The sequence below is a fragment of the Phyllostomus discolor genome, chromosome 10, assembly GCF_004126475.2.
Source record: "Phyllostomus discolor isolate MPI-MPIP mPhyDis1 chromosome 10, mPhyDis1.pri.v3, whole genome shotgun sequence".
NCBI lineage: Eukaryota > Metazoa > Chordata > Mammalia > Chiroptera > Phyllostomidae > Phyllostomus > Phyllostomus discolor.
The window spans coordinates 5,862,201-5,879,011 of NC_040912.2; the positions used below are offsets into that span (position 1 = coordinate 5,862,201).

Sequence of the window (16,811 nt, forward strand, 5' to 3'; positions counted from 1 at the left end):
GACCCACGCAGAGCTCCTGAGCGTCTCCGGGAGAACTGGATCAGCCCGTTTCAAACACAGCCACCGCCAAACCTTTTCTTTTCTTTTTTAACTTTGAATTGTTCTTCAAGTACCCTGTTCTGCCTTTTCCCCCATCCCAGCCCACCCCCCAGCCCTCCCCACCTCCCTCCCATTTCCACCCTCCCCCTTGTTATTGTCCCTGTGTCCTTTATACTTGTTCCTGCAAACCCTTCACCCTTTATCCCCGAAATTCCCTCCCCTCTCCCCTCTGAAATTGAGGACAGGCTGACAGTGACCAAACCTTTTCTTAAAAAAAAAAAGCTAAGGGGTAGTTTAGTAGATAATGGAGATGAAAGCAGAACTGTTCTCCCCAAACAGGAGGGGCAACTGGAGTCCTGCTCCTCGGCCATCTGAGAGGACCCCCCCCCACCACCTCTGCTGAGCACAGTGTAGTAGGGATCACAGACCCCAAACCAAGGGCCCACGTCCTCCTCTCCAGCCCCCCGCCCTCTCTGCCTGGCAGTTGGGGACCCCAAACCTCCCGAGTCTGTCCTGTGTCTGGCAGAGTCTCGGGGAACCGCCATTGCCATGGAGATGGAGCCCTTGCACGCAGGAGAGCTTGGCCCCCATCCTGTTGCCCTGGTGCCGGATCTGCCCGCTCCCACGGGCTGTGTCGTCCACACGGCTGCCACGCAGCTCACCCGAGCACAGAAAGCATTTCCCAGAGCATTTAGGTGTGTGCTCGCACAGACAAGTTTGGGTCGTTGTTGCTCATACAACCTCGATGTGACTGCTAATCTCTCACCTTGGAAGGTTGGCGGGAGCAACCATTCATCTCCCCACCCCCAAGTTCCAAGAGAAGGGCCTAGACTTACAGCTCTCCCAGGCTGTGCACTAGAAAATGGTCTGGGCTTCCTAGAAGGAAGGGACTAGCCAGTCCTGTCTGGGGCGTCTCAGACCAAGTGGATCGGCAGTGCCCTTGGAAATGCTGTGCGGAGCGGCGCTCTGCTCCTGTGGAGCCCTGGCCACAGAGGGCCTGTGGCAGTGTGGACAGTCAGGGCTCAGCGAGCTGGGAACTCGGCCACTTCCAGCCCGCAGCCTAGACTGCTAACGTCCTCCCCACGTAGGGTGAGCGGCATAACAGGTGCTTCGCAGCCCCGCCGTCCCGGAACTGCTCTGAGACGGGGCAGCTGGGCCCCGGGGACACCTCAGGGTGCCTCCGTCATGGGGGTGCCTCTCTGGCTTGCCAGGCAGACAGACTCAATTCTTGTCTATTCAGGGCCGATCCAAACAAAATCCCTGAGCCCCGGCTGCAGGCTTTTCTCTGTCCGCCGCCTGCAGCAGCCGGGAGGATGCCTGCGGTGGGAAGCAGGCATCCCTCATTCGTCCGTCAAGCCAGCAGACATTTACGGAGCGCTCTGTGTGCGAGCCGCAGAGCGTGGTGCCGGGCGCTCGGAGACGAATTGACCCAGCAGGCCGAGCCGAGGAGTCACGGCGAGCGCCCCTATAAAACATCCCGGGGACCCCTGGGTGTTTGACACACGGGAAGAAGCATGCAGTCAGCTCCGGTTCTCGCGCCGTCTCTGCCGTCCGCATCCTCCCGGCAAGCTCTTTCTTCAGCAGAGACTTGACCCCACAGAACCTTCCAGCGCTGTTTCCCGGCGTGCTTCCTTGGCACGTGCTTTCCCCCTTGCCTCCAGAAGGGCAAGCACGGTCAGCCCTTTTCAAAGAGTTGTCATTAGCGGGGCCTGAATGAGTGGCATTTTCATCCATGCATTTCACGCCTCCCAGTGAGCAGTAGGTAGACTTCTTCGTCCTCATAGACTTTTCTCCTGCTCCGTCTGTGAGTCTGGAAGTGACGGAAAGGTAGCAGGCACATTCCTGTCTCCGAGTGCTTATCACCCAGTCCTTGAACTGTCCTTCAGCCAATCGGAGTTCTCCTTGAGGGAAGAAAAGAAGGAAACTAATACTTACCAGGAGGGACACTGGGCCAGGAACCCCCTCTCTGGTGTGGATGGGGCCATGCTTTAGTAGCCTGTGTCCAAACAGTGCCTCGCCCGCCTCTTCACATGCCCACAGTAAATGCTTCACGAGTGAGGGAATGAACGAGGTTTACCCTCTACAGAGCAGGCCACCTTCCATCTCAGCACACGTTCACCACCTGGGCCCAGGTAGCTTCACGTAACATCTGGTGACCTGAAACAGTACCTTGTAGTATACAGGTTTCTGATTCTCATACAAAAGTCCCTAGTATATAACGGTTGCTCAGTTGCTATTTGATGCGCACAGAGGGTCATTGAAAGAATCCCGGGAGGTAGGGAGTACCACTCTCCTTTTCATGGAGGTCATTCTGTTTCCCCGAGGTCACACCGCTCATGTTTTGGATGTGTTCAGGTTACACGCGTTGCAGGCCTGTTGTGCACTGGGCGTGCCGTGTGTGTGTCCACGTGTGTGTGGTTCCATCCCACAGCAGCTCTGCAGAGTTGGTGTGGGCGTTGGGATTGGGGAGATTTTGAAACCGAGGACCTGAGAAGGTAAATGAATTCTATTTAAGGCCACAAGGTCATACACGAGAGGCCCCTTTGTAATGCCTGTTACAGCGCAGGCAGCCAGCACGAGTCTGGGGGACCGACCCTCTGGGGTGAGTCCTGGAAAGCTGCCTTCCATGTCCTGAAGGAAGCACTTTCCTTTCCAAAGTGGCATGTCTTTGTCTCACTGTGAGAAGGTGCTCGATAGTGTGATCGTGGCCAGTTTCCCCCTTATTCAGGTTCTACATTAAAACTAAATGCATCCACTAACAACTTGCTACCAATGGACCAAGTGCAGCAGGAAAGCCAGAAACTCATTTCCATTGACCTCTTCAATGCTAATCATAGGGTGGGGGTGGAGTGGGAGGTGGGGGTGGGGGTGGAGTGGGAGGTGGGGTGGGGTGGAGGTGGAGGAGGAGACGGGAATGGGGTGGGCATGGACATGGAGGAAACTGAAGGTCCCCACATCCCACCCAACGGGCGAGTCTCTCTGAGAAGGGCCGCGGACTCGGCCCGCACGCCCTCCCTGTGCAGAGGGGCAGGAAGCAGGCCTCCCCCGCCCCGGAGAACACGCTCTGACATGCAGATACTGTACACAGGCCTGGTTGGGAAACGGCTGAAACGGCCAATATGACACGGTTGGAACGACAGACTTTCTCCCTGGGAGAGGAAAGCAGAGTCAAGTTTATGTATAAAAAATCCGCGAGGTGTTTCTAAAACCACAGCACTACAAAACGGTGTACCTGACATGCTCCGTTGAGGATGACTCTGTCCTGTCTTAAGGGGGAGTTCAGGTGTAGGGAGCAGCATCTCTGGAACCCGGGAGTGAGGAACACAGCGCAGTGTGTGGCTGGGGGGGGGGGGGGGGGGGTTGCCCACCAAAGGCCGCTCAGCGAGTCAAAGGCGCAAGCAATGTTGATGACAGTAGAAGGAAAACAAGCCTTCAAAGGTTCGGAAATGTGAGCTTGAACTTGGGAGCATTGCATGGAGGTAGGCTTTCAACTCTCTTCATCTTAAAAAAGGCACATCCCAAAATATTACGGTATATGCATGTCGAATACATTTCACCGAATCTGTAATTTGGAAGCAAAATGGAGCTTTTGCATTACCTAACATTCGGTCTGCTATTGATATTATTAACAGAACTTCCTTGGGCCCCAAATATTCCACTTAGAATTTCCAGACACACGCAGGACTGTGGATGTTCCCTGGTCAGTCGCAGCGGGCTGGGGGGCTGGGGGCTGGGGGGCACCTGGGTGGTCCGTTCAGTTGCATCACAGAGAGAAAGCTCCTGCTTCTCACACACTGGATGTTCTCGCCTCTCTTTGCGTGGGGCTGACCAGTTCTCACAGCAGGGGAGCTACCTAACGAGCAACATAATCCCCAAACATCATTTAGGCCCTGTGGAGACGCATTACTTCATTAGGCCACTCTGTCTTCTGAAACAGCAGATTATGTGTGCTCTCAATGGCTCCCGGGGGGTGTGCAAAGCTGATGCATCTCTTCACTTGCGCTTTGGGGAAAACCCATTGACCAAACAAGCTGGAGCCCCGCATCCAGGGGGCTCAGTGGGAAGGGGCATTTTCACGTGCACTCGGAAACCAAGGGAGTAGATTGGTCTTCGTGGACTTGGCTGTTTAACATTCCAACATGCCCGGCCAGCTGCTGACTTAAAGAATAAGTTCAGCAGCCGACTGGACCTTTCAGTGTTCATTCGTTCTGCAAGTATGTACAGAGTGCCAAGCATTTAGAGCTGGGCCACACGGAGCGTGGAGCCAGCGGACGTTAGGGTGCTGAATACAGGTTTGAGGGGTGACGGTCAGGATCGTGGTATATTTCCCCACTCAGAAATAGCATATGACAAATGTGATTCCAACCTGGAGCGAGAAGTTCCCTAACGAGTGCCTGGGTGTGGGTTCACCTGTCTTCAGAAAACTCAGATTGGGAGGCAGGAGGCGCGGCAAGAGGAGTGAGTGAGTAGGGGCGGGCTGAGCTCAGCCGCCTGGCCACTGCCGGACGTTGGGAAGAGCCAGCCGTAGTTCACAGCCAGGTCGGCCGCCGCTGTCCACACTGAGGCCACTCCTCCGGGCAGCAGTCAGGCGTCCGTCCGGGCTTTGGTGTCTCACCAAAGGTGTCTTGACCTCTTCTCCTGTTCGGTCCCCGGTCTGCTGCTACTTACTAGTCATGTGACCCTGAGCAAAGCCCTTAACCTGTCTCCACTGGCCGTTCTCCTCTAATGTGGAGGTAATGTCCCTCCTGCCAGGGCAGCTGCAGCACTTAGCTCAGGGTCACACGAGCGGATGGCCCGAGAAAGCTGTCCGGGAGGCCATGGCTGGTGTGGCGGTGCTGCTCTGGGTCCCTGCTGTCCTTCTAGTGCCCTGTCTGCATGCGTGCATGGACACAGTGCGTGTGAGCACACACACACAAGTTCTGGGGCTCTGCGTGTGTCGAATGTACAGAACGTGTGCTTTGGTGCCCTGTTGCCACTCAGAAAAGCTCTCTTTCACATTCAGTCTCATAGGAAAAAAAGTATCTTCTTTCTCTGCAGGAGTCTTGACTCCCTGGAGCCTCTGCAAACAGCCCCGTGGGTGGGGTGACTCACTGTACTTAGACTGTAGCCAATGTTTACCGCCAGGCCAGGCGTGGGGCTGGAGGGATGGCCGGCCGACTCTCCAGGGGCACGTGTTGTAAACCAGGCCCTGGGGACCACGCAGGGCCTGCACTGGAGGTCAGCGTCATCTTTCTGTTGCAGTGTCGCTGCTCCTGCCACTTTTCCGGTCAGCACGTCCTGGCTGGGGGTAAAAGAAAGACAGCAAGATACACCATTCTTATCAGAGACTCACCTTTCCAAATACAGAGCACTGTGTGTGCATCACTGATGCTGTTGTAATTGCTTTTTACACGTGACTTCCGGATGGCTCCCTTTGAGTGGTTGTGCTAAATGATTTGCTTCAAGCCCTGTGGATTGGGATGGGAAGGGGGAGCGTTACCCTCGGAGCCCTGGAGCCCGCAGGGTGGGAGGGAGAAGGAGATTTAGAATGTCTTAAGATCTTCCTATTCTTGGATGGAAGTGCAGGTGTCAAGAGACGGCCAGCTTTCTGTTTTCTGGGCCAAGAGGAAGGCGCATTTATGAATCCTGGAGTTAATCTTGAAGCTTCAGTCGAACCAAAGGAGCTTATGTTCTTAGTTAACAAGTGACAAAAAGAAAAAAAGAAACTTCTGAATCTTCTTTTCCCTCTTTTGCCTTTTGAGATTTTCAGAGATTTACCAACACCCAAGGAAAAGAATATCCCTAAGAGATGAAGTTCAGTTTTCTGAGTAATCCGAGGTTGATTGACATGATTTATTCAGGTTGAATTCAAGTCTGTCTTCTCAGGAAAAGTGAGAGATCAGTTAGTTCCCTACTTTCTGCAATCTGAACTCCCAAATCTCTCCCCCTTGAGCCCATGACAGTAGTTAAAATGACAATCCTTAAAAGTAACCAATTTCTTTAAATATATAAATAGCCCATGAGCTTCTATCAGTCAGTCATTCATATTCTAGTATGAACTAGATCCTTCACGTTTGATTTCTAGAGTTACACTAATTGCATGGGAGAAAGGAGCATAGGTTCTTCAAAAAGCCAAACAGTCTGGTACTGTCTCCCAAAGATTAGACCAGATGGGGTACCACTGGGGGAAGGTCTCAGTTTTGGGCTACCTATGGACTATCAGCTTTCCACTCTGCCACGCCAGCCTCAGGCTTCTGTGTCCTGGTCAGAATAAGATGCAGCAGACCGCACGTAGAGAGAAGAGGCCGATCACCATGGTACGTGGGCAGTGGCAGGGTGCTTGTGGACACGGGCCTCACTCCTTTACTCACTGTTTGTAACTGGTGCAGCGTTTGGGTGGTCTGGTCCTGGGGCAACACAAGGTGTTGTTATTCTGTACTCGGCCCACACCCAAGAAGGAATCTGCAGAATTATGTCTTCATGACACACACGGGAAGGTCTGTGCTCAGCTTACCCGAAGCGGCACCACGGAACTGTGGTCCGTTTAGGATTTGGGCCAGGCTCCGCCTGATGCCGTGTCCACGCCACGTCCTTGTGCACCACACTGCGTCTCTGGGGGCTCGGAAATCACCCCGGGGCTCCCCAAGTGCCCCTGTCTGTCAGTAACCACAACTGGTGACTGGAAATGTTTGAGTAAACCTTGCCGGTCTCGGGTCCCCCGCACTTCCAGGTGAGAGTCAGAAACTGACCCAGGTAAAAGCAAAGGCAGCAGCCGCCCCCCGGTGTGAGGCTGGGAGCCGTGTCCTGCACGCCCAGTCTGTGGGCCTGACCCTTCGGCCTGCTCCTCTCCCGTTGGCCGGGCCGTGGGTTTTGTTGCCCGAGGCAGTGAGGGCCTGGACGCGCAATCTAACAGAAGTCACTCGTGTTTGTTAAATGGGAAGCAAGCATCGCCTCCGAGGGCAATGAGAACAGCAATTTCCACTGAGTTAAGGGGGTGGGGGAATAAAGGGGAGGACACAGATGCATGAAGTGTCAACCGCTTGTTTGTCATGTTCTGAGTCCTGGTCCCCCGCCCCCATTTTTTGTTTGGATAGAAAATAGTGTTCCTTTTACACTTGCCTAGGTATTCCAACAAAAACGGTGGAGGGAATCCAGGGAAATCAGTAGATTGGTTAGGGTACCAGCGCAAAGCGTAATGAAGCCACAGGTAGTTAGTGATGACTTCTCACAGTGGGAAGGCGAGGTTTATCGTAGCTGCATCCTTGGTGTCAGTCCAGGATTAGCCGGGGAAGATCCCAGCAACGTACTAGCACCCAGGAAAACAAGGGTTCCTGCACGTGGGGTTGTGGGTGAGAAATACACTCTAAAGGCTGTTTCACGGACCCCGTGTTTGGGATTTTGTAAGCAGGTATCACGTGTAAGTGTCCTGTGGTTCAAGGAAAAACACTAGGTTAAGCCAAGATTAACACTAGGTTAATCTTAACGTTGTTGGCTGTTAATAAATCAGTCTTTCAACCTTCCCTTGGCCATTGAACTCACCACCAGGGAGCAGCTCCTGAGGCAGGACAGCGGGGTGACGAGGGAACCTGGGGCCAGGCCGCCTGGGTCCAAGTCCCTGCTCTGCCACTCACTGCAAGTCTGGCTCTAAGCCGGTTATCTCGGTTTCCTCATCTACAACATGGGGATCAAATATCTACCCCTAGGGCTGTCGAAACAGTAAATAAGTTAAACCAGGTAAAGTGTGCGGAACTGCGCCTAGTGTTTGATAAGTGCTCTGTAAGTCGTGGGACTCTATTGCTGATATAATTTTTGACACCAGAAGACTAGCCATCTCTTTAAATGGCGCTAAGTACCTACGGACAACTCCGTAAGACCCGATGTCTCCAGGGCTAATTGTTCGCTGTTTGCTTCAAAATAAGTTACTACAGGGATTTAATTTTCCCCAGCATGCGTGGAATTCAGACAAGTTAATTTAAAAAGCAGGAGGCAGGAAGAGGTGGGCTTCCGTTGCATGAGATACATAGGAAAGTGCAAATCCTGAGAGCCAGGGAGGAGTTTGAACATCGTGGCTTGGGCACGCAGAAGCACAGGCCTCTGGGGTTCAGACATTTGTACGCGAAATACAAGCCCCACCAGCAGATGGGAGGGGCCCTGCCTGCCCTCGCCCGTCCTTTGGGAGGCGGCACAAACGCAGCCTCACTGAGGATGTACGTACGGGCCACTGAGTGCGGTTTCCTCTCCATCCCCTTTCCCCACACTAAGAGCAGGAAAAAGGGGGAAGTTTTAAGTGCAATTCTGAGTGAAGCCCAAAGCTAAAAAGGCTAAGACCTGAGGTTCCGGCCCCGGTGTGCAGGGGACAGCTGCCCCGTGGGACTCCGGGGGCCCGTGCACGGAGCTCGCTGCTCCTGACCCAGCCCCACGCAAGACCAAAGGAAAGCTTGCCCCCCTGGGTTTCAAACTCCACGGCCGTCCTCATCAAAGGGACAGGAGTCCAGCAAGACCTGGACCCTGCCCTTGTCACTGACTCAGCGGGTGACCTTGAGCGAGTCAGCGCAGGCCGGAGCCTGGTTCTGCATCTGTCAAACGCAGGGGCAGGCTGGGTCCTAGCCCTGCCCTCCCGGGGGACAGTCTGCCACGGTCCTGCTGGCAGGGAGTGGCGCCGAGACTCGCACAGCAGGGTGGAAACGAGGACAGAGGCTCAGTCACGACTTCGTTCTTCCCTCCGTGCCCCTCCTTGCCTCGGGCCGCCGGGCTCTTCCTTACGTAACTTGGTCAGGAAGGGGGAAGGCAGGGAGGTAAAAATATTACCTGCAGTTGTAGCCAAGCCAGACTGCGCTGGGTTCCGGGCACGGAGGGACGGGGAGACAAAGGGGACCTGGAGGGAAGTGGGAAGGAACGGAGCCCACGTGAAATTGAGATTGATCCCCCCGGCCCGGGCGCTCATCTGTATTCAGGGCTCGGTGTGGCCGCTGGGCCCGGGGTTGGAAAACCGGGCTTCGGGGTGAGGCTGCCAGGGAGATGCATCCATCAGCGCGGCAGACAGGCTTTAATTTCCCGGGGACTGTCATTAACCAAATTCCTGCTGCAGCCTGGCAGCCCTCGCGGCCGCTCGTTGCAAGAAAATGACGACGAGGTGCTTTGTCTGAGGAAATAGCCAGACCGGGGTCGGGATGCTTAATGGCATATGGACCTTTTTGCCTTTCAAAAAAAAAATTGCTTGTTAGAAAATTCATTTTCCGGCCTATTTTTGCAATTAGAGTTGGACGGGCAAGAAGGGTAAAGTGAACAGAAGCCGTGCGAGTACTTGCTAGGCTCGGAGGCTGGGAGTCGAGAGTCCAGGAGAGGGGAAACGAGGGGGGACCCACAGAGAGACCAGATGCTAGGGGCTGAATGATGCGGAGGGAGGGTTTGGGGCCTAGGAAAGGATGCCGTTCCTGGAAGTTTCTAGCCATTACCTGCAGGGAACCGAATCCTTTGATCAACAGAGGTCTTATCTTTGGCTGCGAGCTGCAGCCAGCCTGCGGAGGCCGGGCGAGGCCCGGAGGAGCGGGCCTGACAGGCTGCGCTATATATAGCCGGCAGGGCTCCTCCTCCCAGCCTTTGGAAACGTTTGAGCACCCGGAGAGTCACGAAGAAATGATTGTGCTGTCTGTTCCTTGAAGTATAAAAATGGCTTTATTTTTAGGCATGACAGTGTTGTTTTTTAAAAAAAATCTACTGGCAGTTGTCTTCAGATTCAACCCTGGGAGGGAGAATAGGGCAGCCTAGGGCAAGCGCAGGCAAACAGACTTTGGGAGGGGTCAAGGGTTTCGCAGCCTCCGTGCCGCCGTTGGCACGGGGCTGGAGCCTTCTTCGTCCAGGGGTAAGACGCGCCTGGTGAGATGCGCAGCAACATCCCTGGCCTCTGCTCCCAGGATGCTGGTACCTCCCCCGCCTCCAGGGAAGATGACCAAACAGTGCCGGATGTCCCCGGTGGGGTGGGGGCAACATTGTCCCAAGTCGAGGCTGGTGCTGAGACAGATGCAACTTTTCCCACGAGCCCTGTTCTCCATTTATCTTCAATGACCAGCTCTTCCCCCCAGACCGCTGGTCACCCTGTTGGACCTGTCCTCCAGCCGTCCCCTGCCTCCCCACCCCCGCCCCTGCGGGGGACACAGTTCACCTCTCTTCTCTGATCGCTTCCATCAGCTGACAGACACATCCCCCTCTTCCCTTGCCCCGCAACATGCCGCAAGTTCAATGCACACCGATCTTGTCTCAAAGTGTTTGCATCGTGTTTACCGGACACAGGCCCGTTAAGGAAGAGTTGGCCGCACGTGCTGCTTCGGCAGGAGGAAGCACTTCTCCTCCCAGAGTGTCTGTGTGTTTCTTCAGGCAGCTCCAGGAGGACCTGTTCATCCCCAGGTCGCCAGGGCAAGGACGTTTGCACGGCATCGGGTTTCTCTTATACCAGTGGGAGGACCCTCGTTCCAAAGCCCCTGGGGTAAGGCAGCGGAGAACGATGCGTCCTGAGGGGAGGGCACAGCCTCCAGCCCGTGAATGTGCCATCCTCTTGCTCCCAGCTCCAACACAGCCCCAGAGAAGAGAGAGAGGCATTTCTCCCAGGAAAGATGAGCCAACCCATGAAGTCAAGGCCAGGACCACCGGGCGGCAGGCTAAGAGACAGATGTTTAATAAGCTCTAAACTGGGGATTGGGAAGTGGAGTCTGATTGGAACGGCAACATTTGGAAGGGGGACCGTTCTGACGCACAGCTCGGACGGCCAGCTCACGCCTTGGTTGCGGCTCTTTGGTGGTTCCCGCGGGACGCACCAGGCTTCCCTCCGCCTGCCCCCTGCCGTGGGCTCCAGCGGTCCACGGCCCTTTCCAGTTTGCCCAGCGCACCAGGCTGCTCCGTATCTTCGCCTGTAGTGTCTCTCCTTTCCCCTCCCACCTGGGAGAGTCCCGCTCATCGCCCTTGACCTAGCCCGAACGTCCTGTCTTCAGTGCTACTTCTCTATGTAATAACATGCGGTATAGCGTTACCTAGGTTCTTCCCACGCTGTGTTAACATCATTTACGCCCTTTCTGAATTTTCGATACTTGGTACCAAGTAGACACTCCCTGAATGTAAGTGAATGAATGCATGTGTGATCCCAGTCTCATAGGAGTCATTTAGGATATGCTACTCTTAAGAAGAATATTTTTAACACACGTTCCCTTCAGTTCTCATTTTTATAAGGTGTCTTAAAAGTTCCAAGGTCCCCACCCAGCCTCTTCTGCTTTGCAAACTCTAGCCGATTCTAAGCCCACAGCCCTGCCCTCTGTGGCACAGCCATGCAACACGGGGGTTTTATGGCGGTTCCCCTCCTTGTGTGGTTCTCCGTTGTCACGGCCCCCTGGGAGCTGTCTTCCCCAGCCTGATGCTGCGCTTCCTCCGTACCTTTATCCCCCCACCCGCAGATAGAACAGTGGCATACAAAGTGCCCCTGCAAGACGTGAGCCACATTTCAGAAGCAGTTTCACTCACTGTTAGGTCAACAGACCTGTTCCTTCTGTAAGCTGGGTTCTGTCCTACGCGTATGACTAACATCTCTTTCTCTTCGTTAATTAAGTGACTAGCGACCTCGTGTCTCCACTACCTGGGAAACACGCTGCTGTGGTCATGGGCTGGGAGCAGGGGAAGCCCATGAGAGGGAGAGGCAGCTTGTGGGGGAGTCTGGACAGGTGCGCGGGGGAGGGATGGGCCTGTGCCGGTGACGTCCCTGCCCGCCGGAGCCCTGCCCGCCTCCATGTCAGTCTCGTGTCATTCATCCTCCCTGACCACGTCACTTTGGTTATTCGTACTCATTACCACACTTAAGAAAGACAGGGGGCCCCATAAGCATGTCCCGTAGAAAATATGGCATCGGGAGGAAGTGTTAAGCTAACACTCAGTTAATGTGTTTAAAGCTACCATGAAAGGCAAACGTGAAACAGAGGGTTTTAGACCTTGCTTCCTGCTGGCGGCCACGTGCAGCGTCCTCAGGGACATGCCTGGAACTCGGCCCCTGAGTCAGTCCCCTCGCTGCCCTCACGGCACGGGCAAGTTCATTGTTAAGTCACACTCGTTTATGAGATGGAGGTTTTCGGTTTTTTTCTCTGTCTTCCTTGTTTTCCTTCTCTGTCAAGTCAGGTTAGGGAAGATCTCTTAATTTTCAGAAGGAAAAGATCCAGGATCCAAGAATAAAACTAATTATAATGACAAATTGACCACAATGAGAAAAATGACAAATAATCTGTAGGCTGAAATTTTCCCAAAAGCCAAGAATAAATAAAATGTCTCTTCAAGTGCCTGGTGGAGGAGGCTAATAAAAGAACTCTATTATCTGTTGTTTTTTTTCCTTCAGTCTGTGATAGCTTACTTTAAAAAGGAAAAAATTGTAAAAAAAAAATTAAGGATCTACAGTGAAACAACAAACAGAGGTTTGTGAGCTGCTGCGGACGGGGAGGCTGGGAGGGAATGGAAATGCATTCGGAGGGAAACAGCTGAGGAAGCTGTAGGTTCGCTCTCAGGAGCAGCGGCTCCCTCTCGCTTGTGTTTCGTTGCTTGAGCAGGACAGCTGGACAGCGGGCGTCTGCTCATCACTGCTGGAGGCTCTGACTGTTTTATCATAAACAGACAGACGCCATACTCGGTTTCCCGGAAATTCACCTCATTCCCATCAGGGAACACAAAGGAAAGAACCAGCTAGCAGGAAGCAAGCACATAGAATCCCAAGTGTGTAGCAGGGAGTGGGGGACGTTCCCTGAGATTCCAAGCCCGCAGCCCAGGGAAGGAGGCTCATGCAGAGGGGCTCTGCCACCCTTGGGAGTGGCTTGACCCTACCTGGGCCCTTTCTAGTAGCCGGGGCCCTGCAAGTGTCCCACAGACGGGATGTCAGCGTTGGGACACCAACGACTGCCGTAATTATGGGGGGAGGGTGCACTGAGCCTGCCAGGGTCTGAATGCTCGTGTCCCCACCCGCATTCATGGGTTGAAACCCAAACCCTTATAGATGATGGCATTTGGGGGTGGCGACTCCAGAAAGTATGAGGTCATGAGAGCCAAGCCCTCGTGAACGGGCTTAGGGTTCATATGAAAGATCCCCACAGAGATTTCTGCCCGCCCCCACCGAATTAGGACCCAGGAAAAAGACACCAGCTATGAACCAAGAAATGGTCCCTGACCTGGCCATGCTGACACCCTGACCTTGGACTTCCAGCCTCTACAACTGAGAGAAATGGATTTCCGTGGTTGTTTAGATGCTCCACAGTTTCTGGTACTTTATTATAGGAGCACAGACAGACAGAGAATCCTATCTGGACCCTTTCTCCACAGAAGAACACTTTGGGGACTTTTCTGTGTTGAAAATAAGGGGTTCTGCAGAACTCAGGTAGTTACTGAATGCCTGCAGTGTACAGACAATTACACCTGACCCTTGAGTCAGGTGCAGGGAACAGGTAGCCTGCGTCCAGCTGGCAGGGGGTCAGAGCCTAGGCGGGAAGGTGGCAGCAGTAGTAGTAGTAGTACTAACAGCGGCAGTGATTACCATTATTATAATATTGGGGTAGGGCACTGTTGTTATCCCCATTTTGCCATTGAAATAACTGAGGCCAAAAGGGGTTCAGTGACCTGGCAAGGCCACAGGCTGGAGAGTGGCAGAGCGCAGGCCTAAAGAAGGAAGGGCAGGCCCGGTGGGCCAGCTCCTGACCACAAGGCCCCGCTGCTTCTCAGGGACGCAGACACGGAAGCTGATCACCGAGAGGACCCAGAGAGAGCTAGGAAAAGAGGCTTGGGTACACAGAGAAGAGAGGGGAGTTGAAAAGGACTTCTCAAATGTGGTGAAATTTCAGGAGAAGTAAGATCGTCAATCTAACAGCAGAAAAGTAAAACGGCAGAAAATCACATAGAAAGTTTTGTTCTTAAATGACCCTTTTGGAGAGTGATTTAATGGGGGTATGTTCTATGCCAGAGTTTTTTTAAAGGAGCCTTTCATGCACAGAGCCATAGTGATCCACTGATATTCATTAAAAGATGCGCACTCATATGTATACTTGAATTTCATTATACAGATGCGTAAATTAATGGATTGGATGAGAGATTGTGTTTTAGGGTATAAACAGAGCAACCATGTTATAGTTAAATGGTAAAGAACTGTGTGGTTCTGGAGGGTGCGCGCGGCTGTTGGTTTTAATAGCCACCAATCAGCTGGACAGGAAAACACGAACTCTTCGGAGCTACGGGAGCTCGCTGCCTCCCCAGAGGCCTTGCAGGTGACAGCTGCCAGCACTGGGCCACCACCCGGCTCCCCTGTCTTTCCAAACCGCATTCAGAAATAAGGGGTGACATAGTTCATTCACACTGTCATCCATTTTTATGGACTCGCCGACTCTTGCATTCCACAAATATTTTTTGAATGAGCCCACAACCCTCTGTGTTGGCGCTGGGGTGGCTCAGCCAAGGGGCATGTTGTCTGGGCAGAACGGTGAGCTAGAGGATGCAGTCCGAGGCTGGCCTTGGAGGGAAAGCCACCAGCCACTAGTCCAGGCTAGAACGCCCAAAGGGAAGAACGGGGCATCCTGATTGGATCACTGTGGATGCCAATCAGGGAAGGGAGCTCCCGGCACACTATGGAGAGTTCCCAGTGGTGACACGTTGCAGTTCTGAGTGGCCCACTGGAGCTAACATGGAGGTGCCACACTCTGGCTGGGCCCTTAGTGATGAGAGGGGCCAGGACTGCAGGGAACAGGGGCTGGGAAGGGTTGGGTGGATTGTTCCAGTTGCAGCCAAGTTGCCAATCAGGCTCCTTTCTCCTGAAAGCCTTCGGTTGTAGAAACTCTCCCACAGAAGCTCAGAGCGTAGGGACAGGGCCTGGGGCTCTGTGGGCACGGGGTCAGGGGGCAGAGCTGTCACCGGAAGCCTAGGGGCCCCCACCCCCAGAGTGTGGCAGCAGCCTCCTGTCGTGTTTTCCAGGCCCGCTCTGGTCCAGGCACTGCACATGCGTTAGCCGATTCTCACTGCCCCCCAGCAGGGCCGAGTTCATCATCCTGTTTCACAGGAGAAGGGACTGAAACGCAGCCAGTGGGTGACAGAGCCAGGTCTCAAGCCCAGGGTTAGCTGACACCAAAGCCCACATTCTTCCCACTTTGCTAAAGGCTCCCTCTCTTGAGCCAGTCCCAGCCTCGCCCCTGGTGAGGGAGACTGGTTCAGGAATTTACTGGGGGTGGCCTTCAGGATCAGAGGGCTCCAGCCTGCACCTGGGCAGTTCTAGAAAAGGTAGAGACTTCATGGTGCTAAATATATTGGGAAATAAAACAGAGAAGTGGGTGATTGTTCCAGTCAATATGAACCAAATGCTGGATCCCAGGAGGCGCTGGTGACATCCAACAGTCAGTGGCCCATTCACAGCCTTCCAGGGCCTGCCCAGCCAAGGTGCATTTACCTGCATGAACACCGAGCTGTGCAGAGCCAAGGCCCTCAGTGTGAGCACGTTATGTTCTTTATGGATGCTGAGTGACTACAGGTTAACCGAACCACCCTTTGAATCAAGTACGTTCTCTGTATTTTGTTTCAACCAGGTGTTGAATAAATGATGGGTGAATGAATGAATGAATGTGTATTGCTTGGTCCTACAGGTTATCTCTCTTGCTACAGATAAACCAAAGGAAAAAAATATCTTCCCATACCCCCTCAAGCGAATCTACTTCGCTTTGTTGGAGGTGGCAATTTATAGACCTATCTACACATTATTTTCTAAAACTCAAGTATTTGGGAAGAGCAGATGGAGCGCCATACTGTATACACTAGTCATATATTTTGGAATATATTTCTTTTTGAGCAATTCGGTGCTGCTTTATTTAGCAAAAGCTGTTGAAGTTTCTAACAGCAAAGAACACGAGTGACTGAGATGACAGTGGACAGCCCCTCAGGCCTAATGCCAGTGCTTTTCAAAGTCTGCTCTGCAGACCCGGCCCTGGCCCCATTGCCACCCACCCCAGGGACCACGATCCGCTCTGTGCTGGGGAATGAGGGGGCGGAGCCTGGCTGTCTGTAGTTGTTGTCTGTCCTTTGCATGATTCTCATACACGGGCAGAGTTCTGCTCTTTGTACCTCATCTGCTTGAGACTCTTATTTATTTTCTCCATTAAATTACCAGAGAAACAGAGCGAAGAAAGCTTCATTCTTTTTCTGTTTTTTCAGAGTCATGGGGGAAGCAAACAGGTGTGGAGAGCCTCCTGTATTGCTGGGAAATCCAGCTTAGAGATCTCACTTGATCTCCACAAGAACTCGACAGTGTTTTAAGAGCTAATTGTCCCTCGGATGTAGAGCTGAGTTATACATACTCATCAGTTCATAGCTTATCATCATCGTAAGTCCATGCAGGACTTATCTCTTTTTTAAAAAAAAGATTTTATTTATTTATTTTTAGAGAGAGAAGGGAGGGAGATATACATAGAGAGAGAAACATCAATGTGCGGTTGCTGGGGGTCATGGCCTGCAACCCAGGCATGTGCCCTGACTGGGAATCGAACCTGCAACACTTTGGTTCGCAACCCGAGCTCAATCCACTGAGCAGCGCCAGCCAGAGCTGCAGGACTTACCTCTTACTGTGTTCTTGTTCCTCTTCACCCCTGCCCCCCACACCTGCTCCCCCTCCCAATAGAGAAGGACCTCAATATGCTGCAACACAGATTTAGGCCATTCCCTATTATAAAATATTTCTCTTATTTGAGCATTGTTAGTTGCATAAATGATGAATCTGTGACTACATAGACTGAAAAGTGAGAGTGTCG

At 53.2% G+C, this 16,811-nt stretch overlaps 1 protein-coding gene and 1 long non-coding RNA gene across 5 annotated transcripts in view; both read left to right on the forward strand.

Annotated features, from left to right (window-relative positions):
* Positions 1-16,811, forward strand: part of ELMO1 (engulfment and cell motility 1) — a 472,089-nt gene that overhangs the window by 397,648 nt on the left and 57,630 nt on the right. The window lies entirely within an intron of this gene.
* LOC118497019 lies at positions 4,196-7,991 on the forward strand. Its single transcript, XR_004899561.1, has 2 exons — positions 4,196-6,800; positions 6,835-7,991. It is a non-coding gene; the product is annotated as an uncharacterized LOC118497019 (long non-coding RNA).